The 23,309-nt window shown below is 40.0% G+C and overlaps 1 long non-coding RNA gene and 1 pseudogene across 1 annotated transcript; both read right to left on the bottom strand.

Moving 5' to 3' along the window:
* Positions 1-23,309, bottom strand: part of LOC108718534 — a 544,081-nt pseudogene that overhangs the window by 94,831 nt on the left and 425,941 nt on the right.
* LOC121394693 lies at positions 49-22,120 on the bottom strand. The gene is made up of 3 exons (XR_005961938.1): positions 21,562-22,120; positions 2,038-2,131; positions 49-469 (listed from the first exon to the last, which is right to left on the bottom strand). It is a non-coding gene; the product is annotated as an uncharacterized LOC121394693 (long non-coding RNA).

Genomic DNA, 23,309 nt, shown 5'->3' with positions numbered 1-23,309 from the left:
CATCCTTCCTAATGCCCTACATGTACACATATTGTCAAATGAACTGTGCTCCTAAAAGTTGCTCCACCACTTAAAGAGTTAATTGTTTCCCTTACTTCAAATGGGAAATTGGAAATAAACAAAACAAAGACTGTGCAAACAAGATGCCTTGAACATTCCCTAAAGACTCCAGTGCTTGTTAGCGGCAATAATGTGGATTTGATTGCGTTGTCTCACACTTTTGTATAATATGCAATTAGTCAAAGATGGTCTATTTTCCAGTTTTTTCTGTACAGGAAAAATTAGCTAAAGCTTCCAACTGTGACAGAAATTACAGTTATCTTAGATGTACAGATGGTGTAAAATCTCAATCTAGGAATTGTGATTAGCAGACAGAAAACATGGTAACCCCACTCACCCTTTCTGCAGAAGTTGCAAAGACTCTCTGTAAACAAATAATTACACTTAATCATCCACCAAAACCAAGGGTCTAGGATAAGAATGAAAAAAAAAATCATCCAAGTCATCAGAAATCTGCATTAAAGTAAAACTGTCCATGTTTGTGTCCATAACATGTTTAGGCTCCTTTTAAATCTTGCTACATGCTAGTGATAGATAGATAGATAGATAGATAGATAGATAGATAGACTACCAGTCAAAAACATTTTCTTTTAACAATATTAGTAATTCCTTAGATTTGAAAACGTAATTAGGAATATGTATATATCAAAGGCGAAATGGTTGTCTTTTTTTTCAAAACAATCTAGATGTCATTAGAAATGGAAATAGGGTGTGGGGGTGGGGGGGGGGGGGTTAGCCATGTTATGAGACCTACTGGGTGGCCCTTTGTGATGCAACAGGATAAGGAGCCTAAGCAACTTCCAAGCTAGGCTGGAACTATATGAAGATAAAGGAAAGCTGAAAGCAATGACCTTAACCCTACTGAGCTGATTTGGAATAAATTGGCTAGAAAGGTCCAGGCTAAACAGACAACTATTGTAGATCATTTGTAGACACTTCTGCAGCAGTAGTGAAGTCAACTAACAAATAAGTATACTGCACTTACAGGTCTTAACAACAAAACAAACGTGTTTTTTTGAAAATCACATAAAGTGACCTTCCTTTTTCCACATGTCCACTTTTGTTTGTTGTTAAGGTTCAGGTGCCAAATGCTAAAGCGCTACACATTCCAACAGTCCTGTAAAACCTTAGTACCAGTGTGTACAAAAGTTAATTAATACTGAAAAAAGCTGGAGTGCAGATGAAAATGAGGAATGAAATTGCAGTTCCAGAACCAAAACTGGCAGTGGTCAGCTGATAAATAAAACTCTGGGCTTGAGAATGGGAATTGAGCCACTATTTGATAAAAACACACATTCACAGGGGCAAATTTACTAAAGGGCGAAGTTTCACCAGCGTGACGTCATTTCTGTACTTTGCTGATTTACGAACGGGCGCAGGCGTAAGTTTGCTAGCGAAGGAGACTGACGCTGGCGCTCATTCGCACTCAATCGCCAGACAATGTTGCGCTCTGGTGAAGGGTCGGAACTGCACAAATTCACTAAGATGTGGATTTTACTGAACGTTACCCTCTTGCGCCAGTCTTGCCTTTGCCACCTCAGACCAGGCAAAGTGCAATAGAGTTGATAGGACTTCCTCAAAATTATGTTGAAAATTTTTCTAAGTTTTAAAAAAACTGCTGCAAAAGAGTAATTTTTTTGGGGGGTAACTGGCTTCCCCGCTACATTTCCTAACATATGGCACATAAACTATACACTGGGCTCATGTGTAGGGCAATATAACAACTCTATTTTCTTTTATTAAGCTTCCCTGGGCTTGTGTAATATAATGTATTTACTGCAACATATACGTCCATTCAACTTTAACAAGCGCAACTTCACTCCGCTTGCCGAATTAACTCTAGCGCAACTTCGCCAGCGTTTAGCCTTGTCTGAGCGAATTTTAACCTGGCAAAGTGTTGCGCTGCCTGCGAAGCCGTCGCTGGTGAATTTTCGGCACTTAGTAAATTTGCCCCACAGTTCCTATATTTGTCATTACCTGAAGTGCACAAAGAAAAGTGTTCCTTCCCATTAGTTTGTTTCTAGGGGGTTCAGTGTTAGAGAATTTTCCGATGTAGCTTCCAGTATTTTTTCTGCCAACAAAAAATTGAATTGTAATCAAAGGTTGGAACCAGAGCTATAATCCAATGTGGATAACTTGTTTCAGTGGCTAAAAACTAACACAAAGTCTTTACTTTTTATCTAGACAGGAAATTGAACAAATATTTAAAAATGTAGTTTTAAAGATTTAAAGGAACAGTAAAATCAAAAATTTTAATTGTTTTAAGATAATACAAATATAATGCAGTGTTGCCCTGCACTGGTAAAACTGATGTGTTTGCTTCAGAAACACTACTATTATTTAAATAAATAAGCTGCTATGTAGCAATAGGAGCAGCCATTCAAAGGAGGAAAGGCTCAGGTTACACAGCAGATAAGCTCTGTAGAACACAATGGTGTTATCTGTTATCCATTAGTTAACCTGTGCCATATAGCCTTTTTTCAATTTCTGCCATTGCTACACAGCAGCTTATTATATGAACTATAGTAGTGTTTCTAAAGCAAAAGATCGTTTTACCAGTGCAGGGCAAAAGCACATGATATTTTCTTAACTTTAAAACACTTTCATTTTTTGGTGTTACTGTTCCTATAATGACCCTCAAAGCAAAGTCGTATGTCTGTTCAAAAAAGCATAATGCTAGGTGAGACTTTTGACATCAGTGGCCAAAGTCAGGGTTGATTTTAGGGTAAGAGCAAAGAAAGGCATTTCTGCCTAGGGTAACTACAGTGATGGCTGCAGGTTGCACGTCTAATTTATACCATTACCCCCACCCAGAGATGAAGCCTTTTTTCCTTCAAACTGCAACCCTGCTGAAAATCACTGACCAACTAAAATGTTATGTTTTTACAAAAAGAAGAGACCATAAAAAAAAATAAAAAAAAGAAGCACATGGAGCTAACAGAAGTCACTAGCTAATCTTTGCATTAGTTACAGAAAGGAGCCGGGGGGGGGGGTGCTTGATGACTTCTGTTATGCATTATGGGATGTGACATGGCAATAGTGCAGGGAAGGGGAGAATGACAAGATGATCTGTACAGATTAAGCGCTGCGGTTGTAACAGCTGGATAAACAGACACAGGAAAACCTGTTCACTTTGAGAAAGTCTGATGACAGCTCACTGAGTTGTATTCATAATTCTACAAAGTGCTTTGACTGTATTTATCCTTAACTCTGACCAGAGAGACTATATTTACTAACGAACGGTCTATGCATGCTCATAATCATGGCTCCAGAATTAGCTAGACTGCCAATAGTAGGGAAATATGACTATATTCTCCTTTAAGGCTGGGACTGGTAAGAACGACTATATTCTCTGACAAGTGCTTACTGTATATTAAGTTGTTAATAAGGGATAATTACAGATACATAGTTAAATCGGGTTGAAAAAAGACCATCAAGTTCAACCCCTCCAAATGAAAACCCAGCATCCATACACACACCCCTCCCTACTTTCACATAAATTCTATATACCCATATACTATACCCCTATACTAACTATAGAATTTAGTATCACAATAGCCTTTGATATTATATCTGACTACATTATCTCCCAAAAATGAACTTTCCTTTTGTTGGCAGACTGCAAACGAGTAGCGTGGCCCCTGGCTGTGAATATACCTACTACATATGCTTAATTACCAAACTATGCACTGGCGTGAGTTTTGTGTTTTGAACGGGAGCGGCATGTCAAGGAGATGCTAATAGCAAATAAGACACAGTTTCCAGTAGGGTGGCTTGTGGCCATCCATGGAAGTTCTAAACGATATACAATGTTTTCTTTATTATATAATAAGAATAAATAGTAATGACAGAAGAATACGAGACTGTATGTAGAATATGATACAGATATGGGATCAGTTATCCGGAAACCTGTTTTAATAACACTCCGAATTATGAGAAAGATGTCTCCTATAGACTTTATCCAAATAATACAGAGTTTTAAAAATTATTTCCTTTTTCTCTGTTATAATAAAACAGTACAGGTATGGGACCTGTTATCCAGAATGCTCGGGACCTGGGGTTTTCCGGTTAACGGTCTTTCCATAATTTGGATCTTCATACCTTAAGTCTACTAGAAAATCATGTAAACATTAAATAAACCCAATAGGCTGGTTTTGCTTCCAATAAGTATTAACAATATTTTAGTATTGCAACGTATTAACATATATTACTAGTGTCAGTAACGGCTCTTCAGGTATGGGAGCTGTTATCCAGAATGCTCGGGACCTGGGGTTTCTGGATAACGGATCGTTTCAGAATTTGGTTATTCATATAAAAAAAAATAAACCCAATTAGGCTGGTTTTGCTTCCAATGAGGATTAATTATATTTTAGTATTGCAACGTATAATCATATATTACAAGTGTCTGCGAGGGTAATGGCTCTTCTTTACAGCAGTTTTATGTCTACAATTAGCAATAGTATGTGACTAGGAGAAGCAGATCCCACAACCTCCTCACCCCCAGATGAAGCGACAGTGATAGTGCTGGCTTTGTCAGACTCTCATATAGCTGGTGTTCCCCTTGATGTTGCATTAGAATAATTAGTTTATTCTTCCAAGTCGTAGTTATAACTACATCAAAGAAGTCAATTTTTATTAACAGAATGTGTTGGGTCTCTGCATTGCACGGTTCATATTGGGAACTTTCAGCCCACATATTACAAGGCATTTTATAGCATTCCAAATGGCCCTTTGAAGCTCAGTGCTGGTCATTTGTGATCCATAATGTAACGATTGTTGGTGATATAGTAAATCACAGCAGCCTAAACATGTTTCCTTCAAAACGTGGGAACTATTCCAGATAAGATATTTCCATCACCTGCCACAGAGAAGCAGAACCAGTGTCTACATTATCTAGTATTTAATGGGAATATTCACCACAAATAATGATGCCTTCTTTTTTTGTGTGTTTTTCTAATATATACATTTTAAAAATGAATTCATTTCTGTTACACCCCCATGATTCCCATCAGCAGCTTAGTAAACAAGGTTGCAGTTTTCCTAAACTGTTTTTGTTTAATTCAGTTGTATTGATGACTTCTTAAAATGGCCACAAGCTAAAGGCCAAAAGCAAGAAGCCTTCTTTTATGACATGATCCCACATGACCAACAAGTTTAGGCCACCCCCTTGTATCACCAGGCGCAGATTTCCTCAGAGGGCGCCCGGAGGCCAGCATCTTCCGGCGCCCCCCTCCCTCCTGCAAGATTGCGAGCATGCGTATATTTTCTTAGTGGAGCACTAAGTGCTTATCGCTTACTGCTAGGGATGTCGCGGACTGTTCGCCGGCGAACTTGTTCGCGCGAACATCGGCTGTTCGCGTCCGCCGCAAGTTCGTGAACGTCGCGCGACGTTCGCCAATAGGCGTTCGCGTCAAAATCGTTCGACCATTCGATCGCTAAAATCGAAGGATTTTCGTTCGAATCGAACGATCGAAGCCATTGGATTGAATGAAATCATTCGATCGAATGGCTTCAATCATTCGATTCGAACGAAAATCGTTCGATCGAACGATTAAAATCCTTCGATCGTTCGAATCGAACGATTTTCGGATGTTCGAAGTTCGCGAACTGTTCGCAAACTGTTCGCATTTTTTGCCGGTGTTCGCGAACGGCGTTCGCGAACACATTATCGGCGGTTCGCTACATCCCTACTTACTGCTCCTGGATTGAGGCAATTTGCCCTGCAGCTGGACAGTATGCCGCCCCTTAATTTTTAATGCCCCAAGCCCAGGCCTTTGTGGCACTGCCGTAAATCTGGGCCTGTGTATCACTAGTAATTTGGGAGAATGGTCAGTAGTAGCTGCGGCTAAGAAATTACAGGAAAATATCTAACAAACTTCATTGAGTGCATCCACCATTACTGAGCTGCAACTGCCAAATAAAAGTCCAGAAATGATATTCAAATCTGATAAAAGTGATTTGTGGTGTACATTTTGTGTTGAAAACATTTTGTGAAAATGAAATAACCCTTCATGGCACATTATACATTCCAGATTTATCTGCAGTGTCGCTCAGTTTACAGAAAAGAAAAGTTTTCAAAAGTAAGAATGAGCCCGAAGGAGATGTAACAGATGATTATTTTTATATATGAGTAAATCTACCCTTAGTGCAGCAGGTGCAATGTATTAGGGTCTTGGCATTCATCAGGGCAAAGAGAAAAGACTTGCTATCAGCTTAAGAGGAGGCACCAAATGATTCAGGCACCTGGGCCCCTTTCTCTTGGGTGACTGCAGTTTATTGAGGCAACGACAAGAATGCCACTAGAATCAGTAGTATTCAAATCTGTATACCCTGAGCCTCATTTGGAGAATACAAGAAGGTTCATAAAGCCGCTGTGGACTTCGTTTTGTAACCCCATCCAAAGACAAAGCATTTCTCCTTGAGTGCTAGGAAGCCCTGCCTTAAAGCATCTGACTTACTCGTCATTAGCAGACTGAAGAAGGAGAATGCCGCTTTCTAAGTTTGTTCCAAAGACAACAGCTCCAAATGCTCCATAGAAATCATTGTAAAGAGCTTTTCTACCTCTTTCTCTTTGCTAACAAGAGACTCAGCACTTAGCAGGTACACTTCTCCCACTAACACCTCAAAAAACCATGTAGAATAAAAAGGGGCTAACTGGGGCCATGTGACCTCTCTGTGATTGAGGAGGGAGAGAGAGTTTTGCAAGTGGATAACTGACCTAGAGGTTAATTGGGAATTTCAGCAATAGAACTTATAAAACGATTAACTGTCTCTTTCTAAGTCTTGAGAATATTGTAATAGAAAGTGTGTTTGTTTTATAAGCAAATAAACCACTCACAGCAGGGGAGAGGGGTTGGGGAAAATAAGGTGTTAAGTGTACAGATGTTTTCAAATACCATATTTAATAATTGCAAATCATCTGTGTTTTTGTGAAGAGTTTTTGTGTGACTGTAGTTGAAGTTAATAGAACATAAATTCTCCAACTCACGTGTTTGCCATAAAGGATTTTAATGGCACATGCTGGGAGATACTGGTGAGTTGGGTGCAGGTATTTTTTAGTGGCGGTTTAAGGGCCGCCATCGGTGATCGTGAGGGTTGTGTGTGTGTGTGTGTGTGTGTATATATATATATATATATATATATATATATATATATATATATATATATATATATATATATATATATATATTTATATTTATTTAATGCCTGGTCCTGACCACTTCAGCCAGGTCCGCACTGGGATAGAAAACAGGCCCTGGTATTTCAAGTACACAGAAATCCAGACAAATTCCACAGGCCCCATAAATAGTTTATATGGAATTGTACAGCAGCCCCTCTTAACAGTCCAAGCTTGACCACAGCTAAGTCCCAGTATGCCCAAACAGAAATGATCTTCCTAAGTTCCATCCCTTCCCCACAGCTGATAAAATGTGTCTGCCTGGGCCACCCACAGCCACTGGGCAACTGGCAGGATTCCATGGCCCTCAAATGCAATCCAGGGTGGTTAGAAGAAATCAGAATTAGTTTTGTACAGTACAGTACCAATGACTCTAGAGTTGCCACCTGTTGGTTTTTGACCTGGACAGGCCAGTTTTTTGAAGGGCTGTTCGGGTCAAAAGTGGCCGCCCAGTTTACCAAATTAGGACAAATGAGCAGAATTCCCTGAGACTGACACAGCGATTGGCCAATCTGATGTCACATTCCTGGCCCCACACATCACGGCTTGCCCCAACACATCATGGCCCTGCCCCTCACTACATCACGGTCCCGCCTCCCCCCGGAGTTTGTCGGGGGAGAGGTGGCAACCCTAAATGAATCACACCAGCTACCCTTACAGCTATGGCTCCTGCATTCACCTATCATGGGAGTATAAATGGCAAAGGCACTAAAATGCACAACAGCATAAACTGAGAATAAGAAGGCAGTTTGCACATTAATCTGTCTGGCAGTACATTACCCAATACAATAAGGGTTAAAATCCCTCAGTGATCCAACTTGAAGCCAGAGGCATTTTTTACCTTGCTATAATTGTGTAGGGCCCTATAGGGATACAGGCCCTATAGAGTTAATATTTTCACCATTTCCTTGGGTTATTGGGTAGAATCCCTGTTACAGAATAACCTTTACAGTGATAGGCTGAGAGATTTGATGACACTGCTCTGACTCACACCTATATAGCGTGTGCAGGGAGTAGCCTCTTCCTCTTTTGCCTCTGGATGTGATTCCAGCTGGATGTGCTCAGGGGGACTGAGTGCAATAGGCCCAGAAGAAGTCATGTGTCCAAGTCGAGGACCAGGAAACCCCGTGAATGAGGAACAGATATACTAGGGCAGACTTGTCATAGTCTCTCTAGGAGAGAAAGGCAGATAGGATAGAGAGAAAGAGCAGCTGAAGCTCCAACAAGGATTTGCAGTAAGGGAGTAGCTTCCCAAGAGGCTCTGTGTGTTGCCTCCAGTCAGGGACCTCAGTGAAGAGGGACTGTAGGGTAGAAGCTGCTTGCCTGACAACTTCCAGGAGGGAAAGGTTGTACTGCATTTGCCTGTGTACTCTCTGTGTGAGCCTGCCTTGTTCTGTGTGAACTCTCAATATGCTGTTTTCCTCAACTCCTGCGTGAGTACTGAAACCTGTGGTCATTTGCCCTTTTTGGCATAAAAAACCGTTCCTGATTGTTAAGAACCTCCTGGCGCCCAAGTTGTTTTTGTGTGCACAGTAGCCTGGGGGGGATGTAGTTGCACTACACCATAGAGGGAACACTTCCACTTAGCGAAGGCCCTGCCCTGGGTGTAAGTCGCGTGTAACCCATGCTCCATACAATTGTGTAAGCCAGAAAGCAAGCTAACCCTAAATAGCCCTCCTTTCACTATTATGGGACCCCTCGAGGGACAGCCCCACAGTTTGAGAAGCTGTGATTTGTGATCCATATAGTTCATGCCAATCTATATTAGCTTTAGTGTATATTAATGTGCTCCCCAGTTATATTTTCTTACATCCCTATTCACACATATCACTAATCACTTAAAGGAGAAGGAAAGGTATATTTAATTGGGGGTGGCAAAAGTTAATCACCCCCAAGTGATTATATTTACTTACCTCACACCAGAGGCTGGTGCTCCTATCAGCAGAAAACTGCACCGATACAGGGATTCTTCCAGTGAGCACCAGCCAGGGCTGGTCCTATCACACGTGGGGCCCAATTGGGACCATGTTGGCGGGGCCCCTAGACAAAGTGTTGCTGGCTACTGACACACCAAGTATTTAGGAAAATAAGGGCATACAGGCACAAAATAGAAAGGAAAGGGGCAGACAAGGTAACATAATAGGGGCACACAGGGTAAGAGAGAGAGGGAGGAAATAGGAGAGTGAACTGGGCCAATTAGTTTGGGGCTGGGCCGATTCAGCTTGGGAGCAGGCTTGGTTGGATTGGGGGCAGGCAGGGCCTATCAAGGTTGGAGGAAAGCTGGGCCTATGAGAGTTGGGGGCAGGCTAGACCTATGGATTTGGGGATGGGCTGGACTCTCAAAGTTGGGGGCAGGCCAGGCAGCATCATGTGCTGAGGGAAATATTATCTGTGCTGCCCTGTGGTGCGGGGCCCCCCAGAGGTGCGGGGCCCAATTGGGCCCAATTGGTCCAATTGGCCTAAGGCCGGCCCTGAGCACCACAGAGCAATCGGCTTCCTTCTTCTCTTTCTTCAAATTTCCAGGGGCAGCTGCATGTGCAGTAGAATGAAATAGCCAGCTTCTTCGCTAAAGTTTGGCTTTTACTACTGTGCATGCGCACCCGCGCAAAGAAAGCAGAAGAAGGAAGCGATAGCTTTGTGGAGCTCACTGGAAGAACTCCTGGACTGGACTAGTGCCGTTGTCTGCTGATGAGCACCAGCCCGGGGTTTGAGTTAAGTATATACAATCACCTAACTTTTGGCACCACAAATTAAATATGCCTTTCCTTCTTCTTTTAAGGCACAACGTGCATACCGTCTGAGGTTACCACATTCTATATAGGAAACAGTAGACACATCCCTCTTTCCCAGATTTCCATCTCTGTCTCCATACATCTGTAAAATGATTGCAAGTTTTCTGTGCTTTAAACTACAATATTTATTATGGGACTGCAGAAGAAATCAGATTTATAAACTAGAGGCAAAAACCTAATGTCATTATGTTATTACGCAAAGAAACAGAATAAGTTGCATTCCCCTTTAACAATCACATGGTTTCCATAAAATAGCACATAATCCTTCAGTTGTCTAGAGCCACAATCCTGTGACTGCCGTCACGCTGAGCATGCTGGAAGCTGTAGATCACAGAGAGAAAGCAAAGCCAATTCACCAATTCAATTATGTGAAGTAAGATTTTGTTTTTGTTATAAATCCCCATATTGCCCCTGCGTAACTGTGCTCCTCGCAGTACAATAATAATGTTTCCCAAAGGCTTAATAAGATTTCCTGGCAAGCAAATCCAAAACACGTGACCTGAGCGGTTGGCCTGACTTGGAGCCCATCTTCTGACAAGAACAAATGCAATTACAGCGAGTTCTGATTGGATCCTATAAATAAGAAGATGTTCTGCGTGGTTGGCTTCTGCACACTGACATTTACAGCATGTTGTTTGGTGACATCAACATTTAATACAATAACACAAGGAAGAGGAGGAGGGGAAAAAAACATTTGATGATGAGTAAAGATTCTGTTGTACTAAAGCACAATAACCTCCATGTCCTTGTTTGATCTCAGTGTTATGGAACAAAGCAGCACAGAGAAGAAAGCCTGCAAGCCTTTGACTCAACTGAACTTTGTGTATTCATTACTGAACTAATAAGCGTGAGTCACTGGGCTGCTTTAGTGCCATATCACTTGGCTTCACTTGCACCGGCAAACATTTCTGTGCTTTGTGATCTAATGATTGCCAGCACACAACTGCCAGGCTGAGTCATGCCGAGTCACATAGCTAACCATTGCTTTGCTCCAGCACCTGAGCATGGCATTTCCAGCAGCACAGAACAATAGGAAATTCACATACTGTATATATACTAGGGTCATCTGACGCATACTGTTATCTGAGGGGGTACAAGCCAGCCTTACCACTCCTTTCCTGAAGCACAGCAGCCACTGACACACAGGAGTGTGAACTAGATCGGACCTTTAGTAGAAACATGAAGTTAGAATGTAACAAAACAGTTCAAGTTTAAAGGGGTTAATATTTAAATTAACTTTTAGAATGACTTACAGAGTGATATTCTGAGACAATTTGCAATTGGTTTTCATTTTTTTATTATTTGTATTTTAGCTTTTTATTCAGCAGCACTCCAGTTTGCAATTTTAGCAATCTGGTTGCTTGGGTCCAATTTACCCTAGCGATCATGCACTGATTTGAATATAAGACTGGAATATGAGTAGGAGAGGGCTTGAACAAAGAACAGTAAGAAAAAGTAGCAATAACAATACATTTGTAGCCTTATAGAGCATTTGTTTTTTTAAATGGGGCCAGTGACACCCGTTTAAAAAGCTGGAAAAAGTCAGAAGGTGGCAAATAATTCAAAACTTTAAAAAATAAAAAATGAAGGTCAATTGAAGAGTTGCTTAAAATTGACCATACTATAAATTAACTTAAAGGTGAGCCAACACTTTAATGCTGATGACACATAGGGCTGAGAAGTTGGCACTGCTGCCGCCACCCATTCATTTAAATAGGAAATAAGAGACAATTTGAGTAGTGATTCTTTTTGGCCAAAAGATTTCTGTTTAGAGGGTCAGTACCAGCAATTTCACATTAATTCCCATTCCAGCCAATGGGAGGAGTAGTGGCAGTTTCTGGTGATGCTCCCCTGGCCAATGTGCATAACGCAGTGACATCTCTCAGAAACTGGAAACTCAGAAACTGTTGCAGGTCTCCTTGTTCCCTAAATTGTTCCCTAAATTCTCCTACTCAAGTTCTGCAATTGTTCCTACATAGGGGCAAGACAGCCTGTGTTGGTACATACAGGTGAATTGTGTGTATGGTAGTGGCTGCTTGAGACTGAAGAGTTCACGTGTTACATATAACACAAGCTGAATAATGCAGGTTACAGGGGGATGTTGGTAGAGTAATGCAGCGGGTAAGGTACCCATAGGTTACCCGCAAAAACCTGCGGTAGCCTGAGGGTTGCAGGTAGAAGTTTTGGGAACGGGTATAGATGGGGTCGGCGGTTTTCTGGGTTTGCGGTTCTTCTCAATAGCAAGTTCTTCTCATTTGTTTCTGATCACGCCTACTTCTAATGATGCAATTTCCGGTTTACAATGACAGCACTTCCTGTTTTACTCCTTTTTTTCTGATCACGCCCACTTCTAATGATGCCACTTCTGGTTTACAACAGCACTTCCTGTTTCTTGATGGTCAGCGGGTCGCAGATCAGGTTGCGGATAAGGTGCTTGCGGGTCGGGTAGCGGGTCCAAGCGGGTAAGTATGCGGGTTGGGGTTTAACAAATGGTTTCCGCGCAGGATTCAATGTTGGTCATTTTTAGGAAACAATAAGGAAAGGGGGAGACTAATAAGACCCCTTGCAACAAAGTGCTCCCTCACTTATAACAAGTCTGGCTGCACCAGTTACTGTGGATGATGGGAGCTTTATTTCAGCAAGAGCGGGTAAGGCAATATGCATGATTTTCCACACTACCTTTTCTGCTAAATGCTAAAATATCCACTGCCGTTTTGGAACCCCATGTTTAAAAAGCCTTTTGCTCTCCCCTCTCTACAGATCATCAGGATTATACTAGTCATCCATGGCTCCATATAGTACCAGTAACAGGAGATGCCAGAGCCTGCTAGTTAATTGTGCAATGCTTAATTTCCTCACTAATTGACGTTCTTTCCTTGGCACTGTGCAATGGACTAATAAAATTCTATTAACATTGCTGTTTCAGAATTTCAAATGTTATGGGCATTCGTCCAATTAGCAACAGCAAGTATCTTCTCCTCGCTCTTCTATAGGCTCTCTAGAGCTGCCCAGTGACAATGCAAGCAAGGCCAATCCACCAAACAATCCACACTTTGTTCGGGACCAAAGAGCAGCATCTGGGGACACCTACTGCCAGGGATGGGTCTTCTATAATACAGACTGTCATTTTTTTTTATTTGCATTGCCTTATAGAAACAGAAATGCTGGGACTCCAGAATGCTCGGGAGCTGGGGTTTCCCAGATAACAGATCTTTCCATAATTTGGATCTTCATAGCTTAAGTCTACTAGAAAATCATTCAAACATGAAATAAACCCATGAGCCTGGTTTTGCTTCCAATAAGGATTTATGATATCTTAGTTGGGGTCAAGTACAAGGTACTGATTTATTACTACAGAGAAAAAGGAGATCACAGCCTTTCCATAAATTGGGGATTTCTGGATAACGGATTTCCAGATAACGGATCCCATACATGTACTGTGCAATGTTATAAAGTTTATTTCTTCCCATTGACAGGCCCGGATTTCAGGCTTAGGTGTCCCTAGGCCTCTGGGTCCTAGCGCCTAACCATGAAAAGCAGGGTACGGTGCATCCCTATTGAACACAAGCATACTGTATATTAATGGCCCTGTTTGTGGCAAGAATATGAGTTGGGTACATATTTAATGGTTTTGCACTAATTACAGCTCCCCCAAATGTAAATACAGTCACCTAAATATGTCTGAATCATTATGGCATTAACTTTTTTTTTTCTCTTTCAGTGCAGGGCTTTCAAACTTGCAGTCCTTCTGCTTCTGTGAACTCTAACTCTAGAATCCTTTTAGTGCCAGTGGCTAAGAATATAGAGACCACCTCACCCATTACATACCTCCCAACATGAGGGAGAAAAAGATCTGCTGTGCTGTGTGTGGGGAAATTTTTCTTGACTGCGCTCATTTTAATGCCACACCCCCTGAATACCACGCCCGTTTTACAAAATCGGGCAAATTATGGAAAGTTTGGACATATTTCTGGGGGTTTTAGGGTCAGGTTTTATGTGTTATTACAGTTTTGCTAATAAAGGTGGATTGCCCTTGAAGCTGCACGTCACAGTTTCCCCAAGAGACCTGATTAGCTACAATTACATCTTTGCTTATCTTAAATGTTACAAATGTATGAAAAGTGCAGCTGCCGCATATTTTGAGCTCTCTGCTAAAAGCTTCTTATTAAATAACATTTTAGAAACATTGTATCTTTTTCTGGCTGTTCAGAGCAGGAAATCAAAGAGAAACTCGGGTCATTTCAGTAACAATCCAGGAGTGCGGAGTAGTACTACACGGACGATTTCCGTGCGATCCGACGCGCAAAAACAAAAGAAAAAGGAATTCTCAGCAATATTTGTGTTGTACAGTGATGCAGACTAGAAACTGAAGCTATGTGTCTAAATTAGTTGCTAAATAGCCATGCCACATGTGATTTTAATATGTGTCCTTTTCATAATGGCAATATCTACTAACTGTTTTGCACATGACAGTTTAGATTTTGGGTAGGACTACACGGACGATTTCTGTGCGATCCAACGCAACGCAGAAGTCACGTCGGATGCGACAGAAATAAGGTAAGTAATAGCATTGTCGTATGGTGCTGCAGTGTTGATCCGACGCGACACGACTGTCGGATGCAGATGCAGCACGCATTGTCTGCATCCAACAGTCGTGTCGGATCAACGCTGCGACACCATCCGACAATGCTTTGTGTACCACACAAAGATTGCTGAGAGTTCTGCAATACAAAAGCAGTGGCAGTACAAAATACAGATATCCTGGACCTAGTCGGTTCCAAATGACACACATTCAAATGAGGCAACTACAGAGCCCAATTCTGCAATGCAAATGCAGTCATGAGCAGGAAGGATAAAAAAACAGCCAAGTAGGAGGATTTTGCAAATTATATTCAAACACATGCACTGAGTAAGTGCTGACTCCATAAACCATATGCTACACTACAATTTTCCCTGTGTGCAAAACATCGCACTCTGAATAAAATGCATAATGGGAGTTTGGGTTTTCAAAGCTTTCCCCTCAGATGCAGTAAAAAAAAAAACAAAACACCTTTTCAATAGCTCAGGAAGATTATAGGAAAAGAAAAACAAATTAGGAGCCCCAGCAAATCCAGAGCCTTCTACAGATAATTCTGCCTGAGGCGTGGAGTCAATGGAGCAGACTGCTCTCCCCAGAAAAAAACTCATGAGCGCTGTAATACACTAGTGTGTCAGCTGCTGTAAAAGACAAATGGCTCTCTCAGCAATAACAATATCCTGTTTTCAAAATTGAATAATTACATTGCTCAATCTATGAAATGAGGAATAATTATAAACATCTAGTAATGAAGTTTCTCTCCCAATAGGCATTTTCATGCTTTTTGGAGTCGCTTTTCTCTAGTAGCTGCACACAGAGATATCTACAAAGAGCTGCTAACACCAAAATACATATTCTTAATCATCTCTTCTCTAATCTAGATATGCGGGTGCTGGGGATCCAATCAGGGAAAGGTGCTAGTCTCAGACTGGATATATTAACAGTAATATTGAGTATACACAAGCAAATCGACCTGCCGATATTGCACCAACAAAAGAAGAAGGCAACTAATACAGATATAGGACCTGTTACCCAGAATGCTCAGGACCTGGGCATTTCAGGATGAGGGATCTTTCTGTAATTTGGATCTCCATACCTTAAGTCTACTAGAAAATAATTTAAACATTAATAAGACCTAATAAGGATGCATTGTCAACTACAAGGTACTATTTTATTATTACAGAGAAAAAGAAAATCAGTAACAATTTGATTTATTTAAATATAACGGAGTCTATGGGAGAAATGGCGATTAGATATTCACTCAGAACATAGTTTAATGGTTCTTCTAAGGCAGGCATGTCCAAAGTGCGGCCCGGGGGCCAATTGCGGCCCATTTTTAAATTTACACCGGCCCTCAGCCTCCATCATGAAATTAATAATAATGAGGCCCTCCAGCACAGTGTGATCAGGAATCCCATAGCAGTAATATTAAGGCACATTAGTGAAATGATCTGCCACTTTATACTGCCTGTGTGCTGAAGCAATAGACACATACTGGCACGAAGTGAAGCCATATTTATTTAGTTTACAGTACTGGCACGTAGAGACGCGCTGTTTTCGCATACTTCTTTAGGGCTGAAGGTGTCAATAGATGTACTGATGTGCCAGTACAGTGAACTAAAGAAGTATGGCGTCACTGCATTCCAGTATGTGTCTATTGCTAACACCTTCAGCACACAGGCAGCAGTATACACCAAGTGGCAGATCATTTCACTAATGTGCCCAAATAGCAAAAAGTTTGGGCACCCCTGTTCTAAGGTGCCGTTATTCTTTCAGTTTGAGGAATCTATTTTAGCAGTGTATATCTTATAGCAATTTCATACAGTACAACCCATAGCAACGTTGGATGTTTGAATATTCTTGTAAATTATTTGAATTTCCTTTAAGATGTTTGAAACCACCCTAGGGGTTGTTTGGTATGGGTTACTAGACAACTAAACTAGCAGATTTATTTCAATGACCCCATTAATCTTTCTTCTGTTAGGATGGCTGACAGTTTATAGTTGTCATTCATATTATGTCATTCAAAGCACTGAGATCATTAGCAGTACTGTATCTCAACATAATGAATTCTGACAAATGCACTTACAGTATAGGTATGGCATCATTTATCTGGAAACCTGTTATCCAGAAAGGTCTGAATTACAGGAAGACCATCTCCCATAGACTCCATTTTATGATTTCCTTTTTCTCTGTAATAATAAAACAGTACCTTGTATTTGATCCTAACTAAGATGTAATTACTCCTTATTAGAGACAAAACAATCCTATTGGGTATAATTCAGGTTTAAAGTACTTTACGTAGACTAAAAGTATGGAGATCCAAATTACAGGAAGACCCCTTATCTGGGAAACCCCAGGTTTCGAGTATTCTGGATAACAGATCCATATCTGTATATGTTGCCTCTTCTTTTGTTATTATTGAATATATCCAGGCTCAGACTTGCACCATTCTCTGATTGGATCCCCAGAACCCACATATCGAGATTTATGAAGAGGTGATTTAGATAGAAGATGCATTTTGGTCCCAGGCCCCACACATTCTGGATAACAGGTCCCATACCTGTATATGCACAGAGGCAGCAGAACAGGATTGTATAATAAGTGATATGCTAGTAGTGAATGCTAGCGATGGCTGGGGGGCTTGGTGGGGTGAAAACTGAAGCCTAAATATATGTTAGTGAAAGAATATTATTTGATCAGTGTCAGGGCAGATTTATTAGTATTTGAGGTGATGATTTTGCCACAGTTCGCACAATCACATTTTTTCACCCAAAACAGTTTATCTGCCGCTGTCATAGAAGTCAATAGGAATGTAACTTCAGCTGTTAAATAAAATCATAATTCGTATTTTTATTTCAACGTTCACCATTTTTTCCCCTTCCCTATCGAGATTAGGCCATGTGAGTTTTGTCTTAAATATAAGGATTAAAAGATAAAATTTGACCCCCAATCAAGTTTGGTGTTGGAACAGATTAGTAACAGCTATACCCAAACCCGCATTACTCACAAGATAATAATGATTCATCTTTTTCAATTTCAGAGCACACACGTCAGTGCTAAGATGTTCAGAAAGGGCCATGAAACAACAACAAAAAAAAAAGAATAAAGTTGCTTCATATGGTACACTTCACTAAACACCAAGTTCAAAGCACATCATTACGTCATGCACAAGCTTGCTTAGTCCCAACATTCTTTAAACTGGGCTAAAGAAATGTAGTCAAAATAACTGTGGTCAGAAAGCAATCACTCTTAGGATTTAAATCTGCCAGTCTCCCACACATCAGAATGTTTGACGAACGAAAAGTTTAGACTTTGAGTATTGTAAGGATTCCAGAATACCTGGGAACAAAAGAACAGTTAGCAGAGCATTAGGACTGTCACCCAGCCTGGCAGGCAAGATTCCTGCAATTTAAACAATGTACATTTCAACTAGATCCAAGGACAGAATTTAAAGACTTTTGATGTATACAACAAAGTGCTACAAACAATAGAAACTCATGTTCTCTCTGCATTCTCAGCCTGATAACAGTTTTAAGCAGACTTGGGTAACCAAAAGCCCTGCCCGTGCTGTTCACCCACACCCAGCAAAGGTGAAACTCAGTTTAGAAACTCAAAAATGAATTTTATATATATATATATATATATATATATATATATATATATATATATATATATATATATATATATATATATATATATATATATATATATATATATATACAGGTATATATATACAAACACACATATACATACACACTAAAACCTCTTAGCAAGTAACAATAAACAGACCTGCTGAAATGATGGTGCAAGATTAGTCATATACAAACATTACTAATGTAGAGCCAGAAAAAAATAAAAAAATGTGTTATTACACGTGTAAATTTAAATAACTAGAATAGAAAGCAAACTGAACAAGGAGGAGTAGAAGAGATAACAATGTTGATGAGGAATCAAATAAAAATAAGTAAAATCAGGACAGCAGCCTGCATTCCTGATTCACTAATTCATTATGGTGACCGATGAAGAGAACAAAAATTTTCATTTAAAAACATTTTTTTTTTTAAAACTATTGTATCTCCTGTGCATCCCAGTGTTTCTGAACCAATATAGGTGTGGTGGGGCAGCATGCCACCCCCTTAAAACCTGCCGCCCTAGGCCCGGGCCTTGGTGGCCTCTCCACAAATCCGGGCCTGCTCTTACAGTTATGTAGACACAAGCTTGCACCACAGCACTCAATGCTCAAAGCCCCATCATGGTGTAGTTGGCAGTTATCATAGTTGCAAAGCATGTTTTATAAACTATACAAGCCTCTACTACCAGGATTTAATGCTTGCTACATAAATTGTTGGCTCCAGGCATATCTTTATTTGTGTTATTTGTCAGTTATGTCATTAGGGTCTCATATTACCATACAGAGAGGTCTAGCAATAATAATAATGAAATAAAATGCCAAAACAGAAAAAATCAACTACATGTTATCACCTCAATTATTTAATATATCAATTTATTCCTTAAATTAAATAACTATTTACAAAAATGTGAAAAGTACAAACTTATTCTTAGCACTGTATAATAAATTGGTGTATAGAGTGAACATACATACAATTGACAACTGATACAAGGGGTTAAAGGAGTACTAAAGTCTAAAATAGAATAATGCTAGAAATGCTGCATTTTGTATACTAAACAGAAACTTACTGCACCAGAAGCCTAATTAAACAAATGATTTATGTTTTCCGCAGGGGGCTGTCATCTTGTAAGTCTGTTAAACATCTTTGCAAGACCAAGACTACGCACATGCTCAGTGTGGTCTGGCTTCAGTTGGGAGCTTAAGCTTAGGGATCGTCATAAATTATCAGAACAGCACAAGTCAAATAATATCTGCCATAGAAGCCAATAAAACAAGTCTGATTAATAATCAGAATATGCAGACTGCACTGGGTCTACAGATACAAATCTCTACACAGTTGCCGGCTGCTTTATAGGGAAACAAACAAAGCTGCTCAAGGTCAGGGAAGTAAGGTGGGGGAGGCTCCCCCCTGCCATTTGAAATTATGATTGTTTCCTTGCAGAGCAGTTAGGGACTGTCTGAAGTTTCCTATCTGCAGCCGTCAGAGCAAGTAAAACAAAGGGGAATTTCACTGCATACAGTCAGGTTTATTATAAAAAAGTACACATTTTTTAATCACAGTATATTGGGGATAGATTTATTTTTCATTAAAGAAAGAATTTTATTTCTTTTTTGTCTTTACATCTCCTTTAAGAGGGCCCCTGCACAAAGAGTTTATGAATCTGTTTCATGCATAGAGAATTACTGCAGGAAATCTGATTATTTTATATATTGGCAATAGTTGTCACTAATGTTTCCCCAATATTGAATGCGATTTATGTTAAAGTGTTACTCAGACAAGTCTGAGGTACCGCCCTCCAAACCCAAGTGAATTTGCATCACATAATCTTGTGTATAGGTTTCAGCCCCGTTCCTTTCTATGTTTGGTTTTTCTACTCCTTTGCTGATTCCCTGTTAGGCATTCTCATGTGTTTGCATTTTTTAATTTTTAAATAAAATCCTATAAGAATGTCCGTAAACTATTTAACAAGGAATAAATGTAGGACTAATATAGGATTCTTAAGTGTGTATATATGTGTGTGTGTGTATATATATCTATATATCTATCTATATATATATATATATATATATATATATATATATATATATATATATATATATATATATATATATATATATATATATATATCTATATATCTATATATCTATATATATATATATATATATATATAGATATATATATATATATCTATATATATATATATAAATAAATAAATATACACACATTGTCTGGTAATATTTCAAATTAAAAAGCATGTAAAGCCAATAAACCAATGTGCTTTGTAAGCATTTAAATGTATACTAGTATACTGCACTAGTAAAAGCTGTGTTTTGGCTTCAAAACCTCTATTAAAGATTTTATAAATAAGCAACTATATATCCATGGGTTTTGCTGTTCTACATGCAACAGGGACCGCAGTGGCAAAGCTGATAACTGATACACTGTTTAGGACATAATGGGTTCACATAAACAAGTCATATGGTCTTTATGGCTCTCAACATACTTGTGAAAACCTCTCTCATATAAAACCTGTCGAAGAAAAATGGACAAACTGAAAATCTGTGAATGTAGAAATATATATATCCCTTAATGATGTTACCGGATCTTGGACTGTCGAGCAGAATAATATACACTAGTAAAACTGCAGGTCCACACTTCCAGGGGCGCTCAGCCAATGAGGCGGGTTGAGGCACTCGCCTCAGGCGGCAGCACCCCTTCTTTGCCAGGGGCAGCAAAAATGTCTCTGCTGGTAATTAAGAGCCAAATTTCTGCTTTTCAACCCGGAAATTTAGCTCTTCTAGTGCAGAGAGCGCAATCACGTTCTCTGCACTAGCGACATGGACCACCCTCGACCCCTCCGGTGCAATTTGGACCACCCCGACCCCCTCGGGCACTGAAGAGGTGAGTGCCGTGGAGAGGGGTGGGGGCAGCAAAAGGAAGGTCGCCTCAGGCAGCAATATTACCAGGATTACCCCTGCACACTTCCCTGTAGGCAGTTGCACATTCCTTCATCAACAGAAGGCATGAAGATACATTGCGTGGAATGGAACTCAACTCATGTGAAGGGGTGTGCTACACAATAGGAGGGATTGGAAGCAAATGGTTAAAAAGAGGTATAAATTAATGTTAATCGAGACAAGAAAACTTCTATTTAAGTCTTCAAAGTTGAAGTTCTCTGGTGGAGAGGCTCACCTTTTTTTAGTGAGCAAAAAGGGGATAAGAACAGGGTGCAATGTGCCGTAAATGAGCCTTTTTTCCAATGACTAATCTTGAGTGTTTCTGGGGATAAAGGAAAACTATACATTCAGAATGAATACTTACCCAGCAGAAGGTGATTCAGCAGTTTCAGATAAATACGATTCCATAGCAGGCATAAGCAGCAGGTACCACTCCAACTGCTACAGAAGTACAACTCTTGGCATCATCCCACCATGTTGATAGCAGGAGGAGGCTAACACTTGTAATTCTGCCACAACAGGTGTCCTTGTTCTATAGAATAAACTCATGCTGTTTTGTTTTAAAGGAAATGTTGTGTCTGCTGCATAAAAAAAAAAAAACCAAATGGTGAGAGTGTGTGTGTCTCTTGAAGATATAAGTATAGACTAATATTGTTTTACCCCTACCATCCATACCATACACAACTCAACCAAAATTACATTTCATAATCTCTATTTAAGAGCATTAGGGATAATCAGCCATGAAACCAGAATATCATATTTTAACCTTTCCTATAACAGCAGCTTATTTTTGAGCTTCACTGCTCCTTTAATTGTAAAGGGCTATTAATAAAGGACTTGTACATGCTGTAGTGCCATGTAATTAATACTCAGGGACAGGGTGAAAGAGAAAAATTCACATATATATTCTGATCTCGTATGTAATGAAAATCTGATTTCATGTAGAGGGAGTGGCGTGCAATAAACCGGGCAATTAACCCAAGAGAAGAGCAGCACAGACAGTTACTGGAAGTCATGGATATTCGATTTGGAAAATCTGTACTTATGTTATGCTCTCACTGGTTCAGCAGAATGGGGCAAGAGCATATATAGTATATACACAGAGCAAAGATAAATTGGAGACACTAAAGGGTCAATATTTTTATTACTGGGGGAGTCTAGTCAGATTTCATGTCTTTACAAGCTAGTAAGAGTCAGCGGTGTGACTAAAGTTATAGGACTGCACAGAAAAAATTTGGTATTCCCATTCTTTCACACACATATATATATTTAAATTACATGCAAGGACCCTCTACTCCAATAAGCCATGGCTTTCTCAAGCACAGATGGCCTAGGCCATCAGTTTCTGTTGACTGCCTGACTGCTGTCTGTGTCTCACACTTCATGGAGCAGTTTGGTAGTAGCAAACTCACTAAACAGTCACCTCTGGGAAGCTTTGTCTTATAGCCCTTCTGTTTGTTCTTTCCCTGACAGCACTGCTTGCAGCCACCACTAATCTGTCAGCGTTCATCCAATCACAGCTGAGTGCCGACATACCTCCCGTCTGTGTTCTGTAGCGCAGCAAGCATGGGAGAGACAGTCAGCAGAAACCATAAGTCTACAGTGCCGGAGTGGGAATAAGAACAGCAGTCTGGGTAACCAAAGGTCAGAAGGACACAGGAGAAAATAGAAGAGGGAACTGAAGAATGGAGCCCAGCGCAGACTTGGAGTTAAAGGATAGTGTAAAAGATAGAAATAGAAAAACATACGTCCAAACTGGAATAATGAGGGTGAATATGTTTCAATTTCTGGATAGATATTAATGATTTAAGAAATATACTATAAAGTAGATAAGAACATCTGGGAAGGCCACCTGGTTAGCATCCTATAGAACTATATATCTTTCGGAAATAGGGCAGCCCAGTCAATGTGGGTAATTACTCATAGCTGGAGAGGGTTAATGCAGCCAATCATATAAGCTGATACATTGATTGTCAAATCATAGCACCGTTAAACTACAATTTCCGTAGTTTCCCAACACCCACAATTGTCAGCAAAATGCGGATGATTTCCTGAAGGAACAAATTTTGCCCATTGCTGAAAGAAGGGTTTAAAATCAGTGCATGGTTTCTA

This window comes from Xenopus laevis, chromosome 6L (assembly GCF_017654675.1).
Source record: "Xenopus laevis strain J_2021 chromosome 6L, Xenopus_laevis_v10.1, whole genome shotgun sequence".
Classification (NCBI taxonomy): Eukaryota; Metazoa; Chordata; class Amphibia; order Anura; family Pipidae; genus Xenopus; species Xenopus laevis.
The sequence above is the reverse complement of the archived record's forward strand: the minus strand, read 5'-3'. Positions and strand labels throughout refer to the sequence as shown.